Here is a 16,884-nt window from a genome sequence, read left to right on the forward strand (position 1 = left end):
GCTTGGTTTTATGAGTGCTGTTCTGGTGTATAGCTCAGATTTCCTGCCGATGCTCTGTCTTTAAGTTAACTCTCCCCCGTTTAGAGGCAAAGCAAAAACCATCTTTCCCAGCCACAAGAAAGAGCTGATACTGTTCAGCCAGACCAGGTTTGGAGGGCTGTTGTCCAGCGTGCTCGTGTTCACGAGCCGGCACCGCAGCAGCTCTGCCGGAGGGGCCAGCTCCCAGAACTGAGCCCCGCCAGCAGCCTACTGGCATTTTCATACCAGTATCACCAGGGATCCCCTGCAAAACCTCCTATGAAGGAAAATAAACTGTAAATTTATTGTAAATTATTCTGAAACAGACGTGCTGGTAAATCACTGCAATTCTATGAATATTGTATACAAACACATTTCAACTTTTCTCTTTTTGAATGTTTATGTCTGTGTCTTTGGCCATTCATTGTCTGTGTTATGTGACTGGCTACTTGATTCAAATCACTGCAATGTCTCTTTTATCTGCTGGACCATTAAATATTTTATGATAAGAAAGAAAGCAGCACTGCAGATTATATTAATGTGAATGTGGAAACAAACATTTGTTAAATCTTAGTTCCCAGATAAGATTTCTACTTGCAAACGGGGAAAATTATAATAGAGAGCTCTAAGCACCATTGAAATGAAGTGACATTTTAGTCAAACACAAGCTAATAAAAAAGATTTTGATTATTATTATTCTTTTGCAACACTGATCTAGCTATGAGGACCCAGATCCAGCATTCTCAAGTCTGCTTAAGACTGGATTATAGCTCATAAACCTAATAAAAAAAATTAGTAGCTAGGATTTCTTGCGATGGATTTCATTAGTGTAATAGTTCATGAACGAATTCAGAAAAAATTACTTTCAAATGCCCGATGTTTGCTCCGCAGGAGGCCGACGCTAAGATGCACACAGATTTTAATGGAAGGAAACTTAGAGTAGCAAGGCGCATTTCTGAAAATCCTTGGTTCTTGCGTGCGGCCCTTACCGCACAGGACAGCTCTGGATCGCCCCTCACACAGCCCACCGCACGGAGAGGCGGGGAGCGCTGCCGCATGCCCCCCCGCCCGGCCGTTATAAACGGAACCACCCCAAACTACAGCCCCCACAGTGCCTTTCGGCACCGCGCACGCGCAGGTGCCCACACACATATCCCCCTCCCTCCCTCCCCCCCCCGCGGGATGTGTGGCCGTCCCGGCCCCTCGCGGACAACGGCCGCCCGCGGGCGCGCGCGCGCGCGGGAGGAGATGGCGGCGCCGCCCGCCGCGGGAAGGGAGGCGCTGGGGGCGGTTGGCAGCGCGGGGGCGCCGTGGGCGGCAGGTGAGGTGGCGCGGCGCGGCCGGCGGGGGGCGCCGTGGGGCGGCGGCCGTTGGTCGTGGGGGGGGGAGGGGGCGGCGGCGGCTCCCCTCAACCGCCGCCCGCGGGGCCGCCTGGGTGTCGGGGGGGGGGGGGGGGGGGGGGGCGCGGGCTGCCTCGGTTTTGAGGGGAGTTTGGGGAGGGTGTTTCGCCGTCACCGGCGGCTTGGTGGTTAAGAGGGAAGTGTGATTTTTATTTTATTTTTATTTTTTATGTAACGCCTCCTTCCTTACTATTGCTTTAGCTGCAAAACTCAATGGATGGTAACGCTGTGCCCCCGCAGGGCAGCGCCGAGCCACGCGGTGGGGAAGGAGGTGCTCTCGCCCCACACACACCCCGGCCCAGGGCGGGGGAGGTCCCCGAGGGACCCGCACCTTCCACCGCCCCCCGCCTCGCTCTCCCGAGGTTTCCAGTTCCCCTGCGCCGACCTCTCCGCTCCCGGCTCGGCTCTGCCTTCTGCAAGGCCCCAGTCCGGTAACCGGTCTGTGGGAGCGGCTCAGAGGCTGCACTAGTCAGGGCGAGGAGGGAGTTAAAAAATAAATAAAATAAAAAGGCTTGAAGTTTTGGAAGAAGAAGCCTTTCTTCCTCAAACCCCTGGAGCAAGCGTGATCTGGACCAGTACAGAGAGGAACCGATGCTGTGAGGATTATTCGGTCACGTACATGTAGCCAGAGCTGATGTTCTCAGGACAGGCTTTTGTAGGCAGCTGCTTGCATCACAGAAACGCAGTTCAATTAAATCTCTAATAACCTCATTAGAGGTCACAGGCGCTGCAGATTTAAAGTGTATCAAGACAAGTAAAGATGTAATTATGCTCTCTTGGCAATTTTCCTTGATGCCTGAGTACCTTGGGAATCCCCCTAGACACCTGTCTTCAACTTTGAATGCTTACCAGTCCTTACAAATCTGGCCCCAGTGGATATGGATGCTGAATTATTGCTTCCTTCCCCTTTTAATTACTGTGCGCTGACTAAGCATGGTGGGAAAGTTTTGAGTTGCAAATGCCTATTCTGCATGTTATGCATGTATATTGTGTTTATAATTATGAGAGTTCAGGCTTACTGAGCTACTTCTTTTCGTGAGTGCTGTGTTCTCTCGCTTTTTTCTTTCCCTTTTTGATTATGCTAACGTTTAAATGTGTTACTAAGATAATGGCTGCTAGTTTTTTTGTTGTTGTTAGTGAAGAGAGACATTCTTTGGTGATAATGATAATGACTGTATCTGAACAACTGGTAAATGCAAGAGAACATATTGATGTTTTCACACAAGTACCATAGTTGGATAACTATTGACAAATGCTAACTTTTGAAGTGACTGCTGATTCAGAAGAGCCTGACTTTGGTAATAAAACAGTAATATCTCCTTTAACAGAGAAACGTGAAACAATTGAACTGAAGAATTGGCTGGTTAGCTCAAGCCTTGATTTAGCTGAGAGCTAGCTCTTATCCCTTGGGACTTAACCATCCTTCCTCTTTGGCTTCCTCAGAATCAAACACCTTCCCCCAAACACGTCTGATGTATCTTAAATGTGTCAGCTGTACGGCTGGGGTTTTATTTTGCAATGTCTCCTTCATAAATTTGGGAGATAGCAAACATGGGAACTGGATCTAGGAAACCTGCTTTGCAGTCTCCTTTTCTGCAAAAGCACATTCTTGAAGGGTTTATGCTTCCAAAGTGGCGGTTTTACTTGGAGTCTCCCTGTTATGTTTTAATGACCTATCATCAAAGCTGGAGTTCAACGTCCAATGCTTGTAAAGTATCCCATGAACTTACAGTCTAGCTACTTAGTTAATGTTTAGAGATCAATTACCTAGAACCCGTTCTTTAATAAACAATGCATAAAATGGATTGAGTGTATGGAATTCTCTTTCCATTTAAATTTCCAAGCTCCTGAGTCATGTTGTTCTATGAGTTTGAGGTTCATTTGAATAAGATGAAAATTCGGTACTGTCATTCCTCTTCGTCTCATCCCCCTCTTTTCCTCTTAAAAACTGTTGCTTTAAAGTCTTCTGTAAGTTCTGTTGGTATTTAAACAGTTTCCTACATTCAATTATTGTTCCCTAGAGTTCTTAAGAGATTTATATCTGGTCTGTGCTCTAACTCAGCAATGTCTTTAGAAGACTTTTTAAAACATACGGATTTAGACATCCTCCACTAGTGCAGCTATTGTTTTATTCAAATAAACAGAGCCATGAATGATTTCTCTCAGCAAAAGACCTGCTTCCTGTTTAAAATGGCTTTCCAACAGGAGTCTGTCTAGGCAGTGAAGGAGCTGATTTTTCTAGGAAGTAGTAGGAGGCAGGAAGAATCATGAAAAAGAAGGCTTTGCAAATGAGAGCAATTAAACCACAGAGCTAGGACCAGATTGAAGTTTCTCAGCTGTGTAGACAAAATATTTCCTACTCACACATGTGGGACACTTGCATCTTTGCTTGTCATCCTGGATAGCTGCAGAACACAGTTTGAGGGTTGGGAAGCAGAAAGCTATAAAGGATTGGGAATGAGAAAGGTAAGCAGAGTTCCGAGGAAAATGGGTGACACTTCTCCCTCCTTACTAGCCACCTTCTGGGGAAGCCAGCAGCCGTGACTGAGAGACTTTGTGCAGTCAGCTCGTAGTGTGTATGACAGCTAGTAATGGTCAGTGGCTCTGCTTTCTTGAATGAATGCACAGCATTGGACCATCTTCCTCCTCCCTTTTAGGTCCTCACTCTGCTCCTTTACCTTCTGTGGTAGGGCATACTCTCCTCCACCATCAGCATGCAGCCTGCTCCCACACTCTTCTGCCTCCTTCTCCCTGCAACCATCCGTGCCTGCCTACAAGCAAAGAGTGTGATGTGCTGGAAGAAAGTAGGTGGGTTTTTCTTCTGCCTCCAAGCATGTGTGAAGGGAAGCATGCAGCTTGGGCATGGCTGTGTGGGCCTTGGAAAGGTGGCCATTTGCATTTGGTCATGCTAGGCAGACCTCTGCTCTGCCCACCCTTGGATTCAGTTGTGAGTAGGGCACTGAACATGGTGGAATTTTAAACTGCAAATTTTCAAAGCCAATTACTGGACAAAGTCTGTGTCTGACATGCTTCAGTTTCCTTAGCCACCTCCCAGGGGTATCGAGCAGCACAGCTCACCTTTGCAGAGATCAGATTCTCATCTGTGATGTTATGTGTTTTTAAAAATAGCTTCATCAGTCTCCTTTAAAAGGACTGGTCTGTTCTGATAGCAATGACAAATGGTGCTTCTCTAGATAAGGGACTTGTCACTTTTCTGTGTGTCATGTGTGCAGCTTCTGCCCTATATAGAAAATAGCTCAAAGAGATTACAAAATAACTACCAGTCTTGTGTAAAGATTTGAGTTTGCTTTAGGCACAAATAATCCTTATTTAATTGATTTGGAAGGTATATGAATAATATGGATAGGTATATGAAGAGTATAGGATCAAATCAAATGCAAAATTGAAGGTAATATTTCATATACCTATGTCCTGAAGTCTTGATGGTGAGTTTTCTTATAGAACAAAATGAAAACAGGTTAAAATTCTCTCTTTTTTTTTCTTTTGGTCCTAATTAGAAGTTCATAAGATTCTAAATGTGTCTGAAGTTGTGTGTGTATGAGAGAGAGAGAGAAAGAATATGTATGTAAATATATTCTCTATTTTCATAGAGTGGTGAGAAGCTACCAGATGAAATAGTATAAAAGCAATTTAAATATTTTGTGAAGATTGGAAAAGTAGCTGTGTGCTTGGATGTACAAAGAGCATCATGGGGAAACTGCAAATGCCTGATATACCTAGTAACTCATTTTGTAATGATGTGTGCAAGGGCGATGTCCTAATTTACTTATTCCTTTAATATTTTGTGAGAAGATGGCATCCTTGAAAAGGTCTATTAATTCGGTGGGAATTTGATATTGCCTAATTGCTGGGGGATTTGAAGAGAACAGCAGTTAAAGTGGGGCTCCTGACTTCTCTGTTTTCAAAAGGGAAGACCTCCACAGCCTCATTTGTAAGCTACTGTATTTGCAGAAAACCTTGTTCAAGAATATTCACCGGTACCCTCAGCAAAAGCGTGAGCTCATTGATTGCTCTTGATTAATTGTCCTGTATTCCTTGAACCAGTCATACAGCATTACAGGATAAAAGCCCTGGGGAAGTCATAGCTTTTTGTAGGACCTAGTACACTGTGAATTTTCATATGACAGCCCTTTACTCTTTCCTTCTATCTCACTTGCTTCTTGCTTCCTTTCCTTTCTTTTCTCCTTTCTGTTTCTGTCTTTTTCACCTTGCCTTTGACTTAGGCCTGTTCATTTGCTTGAAGCATCTGCAGAAGTGTTTGCAGCAAGGGGCATAAGTACCTATTTGCACTGTAATATCAAGTATCACATTTCAGAATTACAACTTTTCCTTTGAACAGAAAGAAAAGAAGGTTCTTGGTTACTATGGTGATGAGCACTATAGGAATGCTATAAATAAAAATAAACAGCTGATTGTTGGACTTTGATTTGCAGTACTTCCATTGTTTTGCTAATGAGATATAATTAAATATCAAAAAAGGAGGTGATATTTTTACTAGTGACATTAAACATAATATTTTTATGCTTTCAGTTTTCCAGTATTTTTACTGAAAACAATTAATGCCAAGCTGAGATGTTCTTCTTGACTGTAGAAACTTAATGTTTTGAAAAATCTTAGTCTAGTATCTACAGAAAATGTTTTATCTGACAAAAGGGACTCCATTAAAAAGGTGGTATCCATTTTGGGTTTGAATCAGAACACACATTTTAAGGTAAATACATTTTTTTTAATCTCTTAAGAACTGCTTATGTGCTGTCACAGTATTTAAATTCCAGTCAGAAGTGTCCGTAAATTTAATTGTGTTTTTCTGCAGCACTTGAACCCCCCCCCCAGTACCACACACAAAACTTCCAAATGTCACTGACTTACCTTTTTTCTTCTAAGCTAAAAATGTCAGAGTGAAAAAACCTGTGATATGCCTTATTGAAGAAAGGTACAGGGGAGACTTCTTTTGTAAACCTTTGGTTCTTAGGACCATAAGATAAAAGTAGCTTTTCCTATTGCTAAGAAAGATGATAATTGTAAAATGGATTAGGCTGAAACAAACTGCTGTTACTGAGCCTGCAAGTACCCACCAGCCATTGTTAAAAAGCTCTTTCCATTATAATCTCTGGAGTCCAGTCTAGCACTCTAAAGCACCGCTGCAACTCAGTTCTCCACCAGTGCAATAGCGTATTCCACTCCACAGATATTTCTAGCTGCTAGAGTGAACTTTACTTAACAGCAAAGGAGAATTTATAATGAAAGGAACTTTCTTTAGGAAAAGGAAAATAGTTGATTCTAATTTATAGAAGGTCCTTTGTTAAAGGCTCAGTCCAGTTTCTTGGTAGAAACTGGTTTTGCAATTGGGGTCCAAAGAAGAGACTTAGATGTTAAATTTTGGAGTGCAGCTTGTGCCCTGGTAGGGAGCAGATTTACCTTCCACCACAGCAGCAATCTTAAATTTGGAGAGGCTTTCAGATTTCCTAAGAACTTCAAAACAGTCCTGTCCTGCTAAATGATTGGTAAATGGCACCTCCTTACTCATCAGCTTTGTTCAGTCTATGCATTCAGATTCATACCTATTTGTTAAGTGATTTGAAATATATTTGACTAAATGCCTTTTACATCAGAGCCTCTGTAACTGAGAGCAACGACAGGGATACGCTATTTTTTTTTCACAATCACACACACAATTGCATTCCATAGATCAAAACATACCTCTATGGACAACTGCTGAAGATAGAGGGCAGAGCGGGAGCAAGGAAGGGCATCCACGCCAGTCTACTCAGGTAGTAACAGCCTAGCTTTGATTTGTGTTTCACAGGTCTGTCACTTCTGTCACAGCTGAGCTGCTGCTGTGGCCAGCTTGGTGACACTCATCTGAAGCGCAGTGACAGCTTTGCTGTCTTCTCGGCAGTGAGTTTTCCCTGGAGCTGCCTCTGAACCTGGTGCCTTGTGCCGTAGGACTGTGCTGAGCTCCCAGAGGGTGGTGCAGAGCCATGTCTGTAGTTGTCTCTGATCTCCCTGGCTTCCTCTGCACTAAGTTTTGTGTGGGCTCAAAGCCACAATCAGCGGCTAACTGTTCTCTACCTGATGAAAAGCCTTCAGATTTGGGGCAGTTCGAGCTTCAGGTGTGTATCAAGGGCATTTTTACCTGCATTGAGGTTAGGCCTTGACAGTCTGTTTGGCCTACGAGTCTTGATTGCATTTACCATTCATGTGGCTGATAGCAAATAAGGTAGTCCAAGGTTTCTTCCCAAAAGGGCTGCGTTGTAACCCATTGCAAAGACTGATGAGGTTTGCAGGGAGCCTGAAACAAAATTGAATCTAAGCTCCATATGAGGGCTGTAAGGAAATCAGAAGGATGGGAAATGGGGACTTTCAAAAGTGCTCTAAGTTCCTGGCTGCTTCCCAGACAAAGAGCTTGGGTTCAGTGTAGCTAAAGTCTGTGTGGAGGCTTGAGCAGGACTAGGCTCCAGGGTCATTAAGAGTTTTCTCAGTTGGAATGCATTATTATTACTAGTAGATACTACCTTTTAATGGAGCAACATCCTTTTTTTTTTAAATGTCTTTCCTTAGGGTAGGAGAATGTAATACGCATTGATACTAATGATAGAACGCTATAGTGAGGACAGAAGTGGAGCTACTGTGTGTCTCCCAGCATGGATAGGACAAGGGGGAAATGGTGAAAATGGTGAATATACCAATGTTTTTCTTCAAAAATTATGTTTTTCTGTTTCTCTTTCCTTTAAATGGATTGATATGATCCAGGGCCATCTGGTGGAATCTGCGGATGTCACATCTAGGTTTTCTGATGTATTGCCTGTCAAGTTATATTGTATGTTCAAATGAATTTCTCGTATGATGTGCTGACAACTGCTGACAGTTCTGAGATGGAAAGGTGGGAGCTTGGGGGAAAGAAGAGAGGTGAAGAGTTAGCCTTAAAAACATAACTTTGATTGCTGTTGATTTGTGGGATTTCATTTGTGGTGCCTAGGGTTGACTTTTCTATAAGGAAAGTGGAATAAGTAGACCTTAAACTAAGGAAGATAGTGCATCTAAGGTACTGTAATTAAACTTGAAAGGTTTGCAGTCCACTCCCAGCTTTGCTGGTTTTTTGTTTTATTTTTCTCTTTGACACTGGATTGCACACTATCTTCCACTGCCTGTGATTCTCCTTCTGTATACACTCTCACACTTACTTAAACTGCAGCCTTTTCTTCCTTGTTTTACTCTCCAGTCCTTCCCTCTCATTCCTCAAAAAAGAGGTCTCAAAATGCTTCAGTAACTGTTAGGAAGTACCTCCAGGTACTTCTGTAGTAAGAAGGCTAAGTTGTACTAACCTGTGCAAACAGGTCATATATACCAAAGCAATAAGCAGCTCTGAATAAGTCCATCATTTTTTTTTCTTGCTGGTTTAATATTCAAGTAATTAAAGCAACTTTGTGTTTGATGCAGAGATGCACAGTGCAGTTGTATTTCATAACACATTGGTAAATACAATTCTGTACTTGTAATTTATTTGGATTCTGCTTTACAAACAGTGCATTGTTTTGTTCTTCTTTTTTTCTGCCATAATTTGAAACCTTGAGTGGCAGCTAGGCCAGTGATAACAAATAAACTTCATAACTTGTTATTGTTCTTCAAATTCTCAGATCAATAAAAAGTGATTTGTGTTTAAGCTTTTATGCTTTCTAGTTTGTACAGTATTGGGAAAAAAACATAATACAGCTATTTATATCTGGAGTGGAAGGAAGCATATTTGTAAACAGAAATGAGATTGCCCTGCAAGGGAACATCCAGATGCAAGGCCTCAGCCCAAGCTCTTTCTCTTCTCAAAGGCTTGGTGGTTTTACTGGACCTTCTGCTGCTGAGCTTACATGAATGTTGATGTAGTTGGAAGTCACACTTGAAGAGAAAATCATTCTTCCATGGGTGTTGGAAGCTGAAGGGAACAGTCCCCAGATCTAGGAGACTCTTCTTACAGTTTGCTAAGGAGGACACAAATGTTTACTTGCCTGTACTTGTTCGCATAAGTGGTGTTGGAGCAGGGATAGCGTCTCCTCGGTGTTACTTCCTGACCTGGGAGCTGCAGGTGCCTCCCTGTGGCTGTTAAGCTGACCAGCAGAGCCTGAAGATAGGAAAGGACAACCACTGTTTCTTCTCTGATCTTGTATACTTTGTGACTTTCAGATAAAATGACTTGGAAGTGATCCAGCTGCTGTGCTGTTGAAAAGGACTGGGGTACAGGAGAGTCAGTATGAGGGAACAGCAGCTCTCTGTGGGTGCTGGCGGGCTGTGCTGGATGAAGCCCTGTCCTTGTACTGATCAGGCACCACCTCAGCTGCTGTCAGGACAAGTGGACTTTGGAGGAAACCTCAGAGATGGAGTGTGGCCAAGTTCTGTCTTCAACATGTTTAATAGCACTGCAGGACAGCAGAACTGGTCTAGTTCAAAAACGTGTTAAATTAACTCTGGGCAAGCTTGCTGGGGTGAGGGTAATGAAGCAGGTCAGGAAGGGGGCTTGTGCATTCAAACATCTGCAGTGGGCTTAACACTGCAGGCAATATTCCTGCAGGCACATGGCTGGGAGGCAGCCAGCTCATGGAGCACGTCGTGCTGTTCTTTAAATGTATCACAGTCCACAGATGCAGCCAAAATCACAAGTCCAGGCATAAAAGAGAAGGTCAGTTGGGAGGGAGAGCAATCCCATCAGGAGAAGCTTGTGGGGGGAACTAGATGGCAGTCTAGTACAGCTCTAGCTGTGTAGGGCATGTCCTGGCATTCTTTCTGAGAGTGCCAGAGTCCATTGCAGCAAAGATTTCTGCTTCTAATAGTCTTGACACATCCGTTCTGTTACTCCAGGTTTGGGCAGGTGGTGGATGGATCTGCAGTGTGACTGACATTGTACAATGCTTCATCTTTATTTCATGTGGCGAGGAAGTGGGAGGGTGGAGATTACTTGAAATGTCTGGCTGGAGACAGAAAGTAATCTATCAGCGTTCATTTGGCTGGAGGGATACACAGCCTATATATAATTTAGAAACAGGTGTAAAAAATAGGGAATTGTCTCTTGAAGTCAGTGGGCACTCAAGTCTGTTGGTTTAAAATCTTGGCTCGCTGGTACGTGAATGTACTGCTGTGCATTTTGTATTTATAGTGTGTATACAGTATAAGCAATGTATCTAGAATGCACCAAGGAAGTATGTATAAATAGTACTGATGTTCAAAAGACAGGCATAAAGCTAAGGCCTTCATAAATACAGAGCAATGTATGTCTTCCATATTTAGGCTGAAATGCATGGAATTGCATGTGAATTTATCCTAGTCTGCTCTTCTGAGGTCACGATTAATGGGGATGTTCTTCTCCTATGTAACCTGCAACTGCTTGTTTGTTTCTCTTGCTGAAAGTGAAGTATCTCTTTTCCACACTTTTCCCTCCCCCTTTGAGTCTTTTTCAATTTTGCTATCTTAAGCCTGGTGATGATATGCTATAGCTAAGCTATCGGAGGGGGGAAAGGGGGATGCCATTGTATTCCACCTTGCTACCAAGAAGTCTGTTTTCTGCAGTGTAGTGAGAGCAAGAAAAATGAGCAGAATGTTGCTGTCCTTTGTCACAGGCAGGATGAGAAATTGCAAATCCTAGATGGTTTACAGATGCATAAGAATGTAAATCCGTGGCCCACAAAAATGTATGGTTACAAGTGCTGATCCAGCCAGTAGTTAAGCGTGTGCTTAATTCTAAGCACAGGACTTCCTTCCGTTTTGTGTGGCTACTTGGCGCTGTGCTGTGTGGGGTGGGCAAAGCTCTTGCTCTGAAAGGGGGATTAGTTTGCTTTAGTGGATTGAAATAGGAAAGGGAAATGAGCCTTTTCCAGTCACCTGGAATAGAGCTCTATGAGGAGTGCAAATGTTGCTTGTGGGTGTTCCTGACCTTAACTCCCCAGCAGGCGCTCATGTAGGTTATCCCTACATGAGTTCAGTGCTTGTTACCATGCGTCTCTGTGCTTCCCTTCCTCAGTGTTCACGTGGTGTCCATGTCCACCAGCTGTGAGCAGAACGCCTTGCTTGTGGTTGGTGGGAATGGTGTGGAGTGGTACCTTCAGCCTAGGGGGCTGAAGCATTGGAGCAGACTGGGGATGTTACAAGAGAGTGCTGTAATTTTTTTTCCTCCCTTCCAAACTGGAAAAATTGAAACATTTTTCAGCAGTTTCAGCCCCTTTACCTCTCTCTCAGTGTAAAAGCCTTTGGACCAAAGATCCCTATTTCCATATACTGGCTAGACCTCTGCCAGTCTGAGAAATAAACCTTTCTGATAATCTTCCCCAAATAGAAGTGGTTTTATTTATTTTTTTTATTATTTCTTTTTTTCCTGGCTACTGGTGGTACTGCACTTTGATCAGAGTAGGTCTAGATCTTTTCTTCATCTGATTTTTTTTTTTGTTCTGGTTGTTCTTTAGCTGAAGCACTCTTTTTGGTTCTGCTTTATTTTCTCTTCTCTACTTTAGTTCATTTTCATGCCACTTTTCATGCTCTTTTGAATTCCATGGTGTATTTGCTTTTTGAGGAAACAGCATATTCTTAGCTCTCAGTGCTGTCCATATGCTTCTGTTGGTGTGAAGCAGTTTCTGCTTGATCTGAGCTTACATTTGAACTGAGAGGGGAAACGTCATTTACGTGTTCAGATGGAAATATTTTTATTATTTTTTTTTTGTATGCTGAGTCATACCTCTTGTGTCCTTGAGACTGTAAAGGAGAAATCGTGGGCCAAGTTCTCCTGACACACTGATTTTATAGCATTGTTCATTTTCATTGCATTATACCTCTAATCTCACAACATTGCAGCTGGTACTGCAATTCCTGTATCAATCTCCTACATTTTAAGTGATTTTGCTTACTTTGTACAGCACAATGAGGTCTCAGGGATTCCTTAGTCTTTAAACACAGATCAAAAAGATAATCTCTTGCTTTGGAGCAGTCTCTGTAAGTTGCATGTTCTTCTACTGCACATCCTTCACCCAAGTACATCTTCTTTTTGCTCTCTCTTCTCTTTATGCTTGTTTCTTTTCTTCCTTCCTTTTATTTCAGCATTATGCCTTCTATGCCCTCTTCTATGATTTTGTTTGTGTTTGAGAAACACCCCTGAGTCTAAGTATAGTTGGATACCTGGACTTAACTTGAAAGTTTTCCTCAGCAATGCATTGTAAATGAAGGGCTCTGGAATTTGTGCCTTTGGCTCTTAAAGCTTGCTCCAACAAAAACTGAAAAGTTTCACCAACTTTTTCCATCCTGTGTCTTTAATTGCCATTTTACTGTCTCATGCACCATTACTTGCTTTCTCATACTTATGTGAGGCTGTGCTGCACAATCTTTACATCTGAAACAATTGACATTCTTTTTTTTCCCATCATAAAATATTCTGAATTTTCCTTTGAAAACATACATGCCATTGACCTTCTCTCCTGGCTTTTGACTCTGCTATGTGAAATTGAAGCTGAGATCTAGAAAACTGTTGAGAGCTGGACATCTCTAGAGCCCCTTCAGCTGCTAGGTGTTCTGAAGACCACAGGTGTGTAAAAAGAGGCTGAAGGGCATTCTGATGTTAAACAAGGCATGTGGAGGTGGAGACTGAAAATGAGAAGAATAAAAGCTTATTTGGGGGAAAAAAAATCTTTTTGCATTTATGAGAAAATGTTTTTGACCCATCTAGCTTAATTACTTAAGTTTGACTGAGAAAATGTATTTAACAATAAAAATGTTTTTGTCTCTTGGTTATGAAGGTTTCTTTGTGCATGGTGTGAATTTTCTTTCTACTGTGTTACTGGAGTGATGTAGAAGTGAAGGTCTCGTGTTACTGGTTTACCTTTACAATTCATTTACGCTCTTATTTCTGCTTTTGAGAAGCGGTGGCCTGATGTGATTTATTTTAAACTATTATCTTATAGTTACCATGAAAAGATAAATGTGAAGTCTAATCTGTCTGCTTCTTTGTTGCTCAAGGAGCAAAGAGCTGCTGAATTCTGGGGTTTGGATCCTTGATCAGAAATTTTTGTTGTGTTGGGGGGATGTTTTGCTTGTGTAAAGTTGGTGTAGGTCACTTCTGTTTCAGGGAACCATCTTTTTCTTCAATATAGAGCTTTGGAGATGCAGGACCATGTTTGTATGAGGCCAGGAAATTGTAATGATTTTCCTAATTATACTCTTGTATCTCTTGTATTTAGTAGGGCTTGCACCTAGCAAAATCTTTCTTATTCATCTGGTCATATTCTCTGACACAGTAATCAGTAGACCACACAGTTTTTAGAAGGTTCCTTTATGAAGACCTGTGGCTAGCAATGGCTGGAAAATAAACAGACTGTACAACTTTGCTCTGCCTTTAAGAACTTCCTGTCTTCAAAATCAGCCTGCTTAGGGTATTTTTGCATTTTTTTAACATACTTCTCAAGGTCATGCTGTGAGACTTGCATTGATTTTGATGCTAAAACTTCACCCGTAGTGTTTTAGGGCCCAATTTTTCATGCTGTTCTTTGAATAACACTTACTCTTGATGGAAGTTTAGTTCCCTGCAGTGACATATTAGTGTGAAAGTCTGCTCTGAAAGGGGGATAGAAGTGAGTGTTTGGACACTGATTTCTTTAAGCTTAGAAGCCCATGTGTAATTTTAAGCTGAATATGGATTTTGGACCACTGCTAACCAATGAAACATCTAAACTGAGTTTGCGTATAAGGCCTGGCAATTGTAAACACCCTAAGGAGCTTACAGCCTTCTGGGTCTTTCTCTTCTTGTGCCCAGAAAAAGCTTCTCTTAGTTTTGAAGTGAGGGTTATGCTCTGTCTCCTGAAAAGGAGTGGTTTATAATGTGGAAGAATTCCTGGATGTAATTGGGTTTTACCTTTTACTACTGGCAAGCAAGTAGTCAAATTTACTTGTAGGATAGCTGCAGTCTGATGCATGGGGCAGTCACTGATGAGCCTTTTGGTGCACTGGAGATTTACATACCCATGAATTTTTTTCATATTCTATTTTGCTGTTGGTTTCTGCTCTCCCACCTGTGATGTAAACTGAGTAGGAGGTTAGCAGTTTGTGAATCAGAATCCCATTCCACTGGCAAGCTCAGTTTCTAGTGCTTGCTTCTCAGGCAAATAAGCCTCTCGCAAAAGGCATCCAGAAGGGTGTGTGACACCAGATTCATAGACTTCTTTTTCTTGCACTGATTCACCATGTTACAGGTTCACCTTGTTGAGCCAAACCAGACTCAGGGCACCATTCTTGTTCTGAATTTATCTGAATCTTGTTGTGAAGCATCAATGTTTTCTCCTTTATCTGTCACAAGGGATGGGAGGAGTGGGGTGAAGGAAGAGGATGACAGGTGCAAGACAAAAAGCTGCCCAATGATTAATTTGCTGTGTACTTACCTCCTTTTGAAAGGAGGGAGAGAAACACCTGGGAAAATAAGTCATCTGACCTTCAGGCACGTGGCTGAAATACCCTATTTTCTAAGAGGCATGCAGATGCTGCGCTAGGGCTGTCACTTATGTCACTTACTAATTCTATATGGCCAGCTTCATTTTGAGGAGACAAGGTGGTTTCCTGTGCATTTGTATTTTTACTGCCTTTAGCTATGTTAGGGCCCTTGATGCTGGTCACTCTTTAATGATTTGTTCTTATCTCTGCTCCTTGCTTCTGACTCTCTGTTCTTTGCTGCTTAGGTTATTACTCATGTTCATTGAGAGACCTGAGAGTTAATAGAAAATGAAGACTGGAGTTGCTGTTCCCTTTCCCTTTCCTGTAAGGTTATCTGGGACAGCTTCACACACATTTATATATGGCTTCACAGCTCCTTGGCTTCTGACTGTGTTAACAATTGTGTCACAGGTATAAAACTAAAGCTGCTAAGGTAGGCAGCTTATTGAAATTAATTTCTTTAAATTTATAAAGTCACTGATTAATCATTTTTAATGCATGTGTAAACTTAAGAGCAATATATAGTCTATATTAAGTATAAGTTTTTATATGAATTTTATAGTATTCATATATATATATATATATATATGCACATATATGCATACACACACATATATATTTTAACCACAAATGTAGCACAGATAGTCTAAGTTGAGTCATTATTCAAAAAGCTCTTAATTTGTGTGTATGTTAGTATCCCATGGAAACATAGGGCTGTTAAACACATGCTTGTCTTTAAGCATTAAATGTATTCAAATAAATTAGAGAAGAGTTTTTTGTTTTAGCATATTTTGTCATGGTTCTATTAAAAAAAAAAAAAAAAAGGTGGATATTTTGTATATCCTTAAGTCACTTGGCAAAATGGCTATTTCTCTGGTCAGTCTTCAACCTCTGACTTGGTTGGTTTGTCCTTTCAGATACTTGCTGCATTAACACAGGTGCAGACTGAGCCTTCATAGGAAAGCTAGAGGAGCTTATGTGGCTACAGCTTTAACGCCATTGCATGGGAAGGAGGGTTGGTTACCCAGCAGTCTGTTTCTGTAAGGACATATTATGGACACATGGCTCTGCTGTGGAGAGGGGGCTTTGGATGGGCCAGGGCAAAAAGGTTGTGCCTGGGATGTGTATCCTCCCTTCTCTGAGCCCTTCACGTTGTTGGGATGGGTCAGCCTGATCCAATGTATATGTATATTTGAGTCCTCTCTTTTATCCAAGATCACAAGAACTGTCCTCTTTGAGGGTGGGACTGATATGTATAAAATGTATTTTTTTTTTAACTGAGGCTGTGTTTTACTATGTATGATATTGTACAGGGGTAGATGTTTTATTTTGACTATTATCTTGGGAATTCTTTGCAAGTGAGAAGGGTCAGACCTGTTCCATCCTGTGCCGCACTTTGGTAATGCTGCAGGGCTTTCATAGCGGCTAGAGGTCTTCTGTGTGGGGTGGTTGTGTCAGCAGCAAATGTTAGCAAAGATTAAGCCATTGCTAGGGTATGTTTTAATTTGGCCCTTCTTGTAGTGTTTATCTGTTGGCCTGGTGTGACTGTGTTAGCACATCAAATCTTAAGAGATGAGGAAGCACATTTTAAAGTAGGCTATTGCTTACAGAGCTGGTGATGTTTTGAAATAGTGTTTTAAGTAGCTGAAAGGTCACTATTTTCTTGGTTTCACAAATATCTGCACATGGATCTAGAGCCATGTATAAGGAATGGGGGCAGCTATTTGCAGTGGAACTGTTTAAACAGCAATTGGTTTATCAGACCTCTATTGCTCTTCTCACAGTAACAGTCAGGTTACTCCTCAATTATTTTGAGAGATTCTCACTTGCAAATACTTGACTTGAGGTTTGACTTGGAAAAGTTAGCAACCCTTGCCTATAGAGCAGCAGAGAACAGAAATGAGCTGACATGGCAAGACTGGGTAAGGAATCTCCCACTGTCAGTGGGCCACCAGCGAATAGCAGCTTTCTCAGTATTTTTTCAGATGTCTGCCTCCCA

At 42.0% G+C, this 16,884-nt stretch overlaps 1 protein-coding gene across 1 annotated transcript in view; it reads left to right on the forward strand.

The window, feature by feature from the left end:
* Positions 1–1,260: 1,260 nt before the first annotated feature.
* POMGNT2 (protein O-linked mannose N-acetylglucosaminyltransferase 2 (beta 1,4-)) overlaps positions 1,261–16,884 on the forward strand; it is a 33,233-nt gene continuing 17,609 nt past the window's right edge. Inside the window, exon 1 of the mRNA XM_062567851.1 lies at positions 1,261–1,339. The gene's annotated coding sequence lies outside the window, so the exon portion shown is untranslated. The remainder of the gene's footprint in view (positions 1,340–16,884) is intronic.

Source organism: Rhea pennata, chromosome 2 (assembly GCF_028389875.1).
Source record: "Rhea pennata isolate bPtePen1 chromosome 2, bPtePen1.pri, whole genome shotgun sequence".
NCBI classification, from domain to species: Eukaryota; Metazoa; Chordata; class Aves; order Rheiformes; family Rheidae; genus Rhea; species Rhea pennata.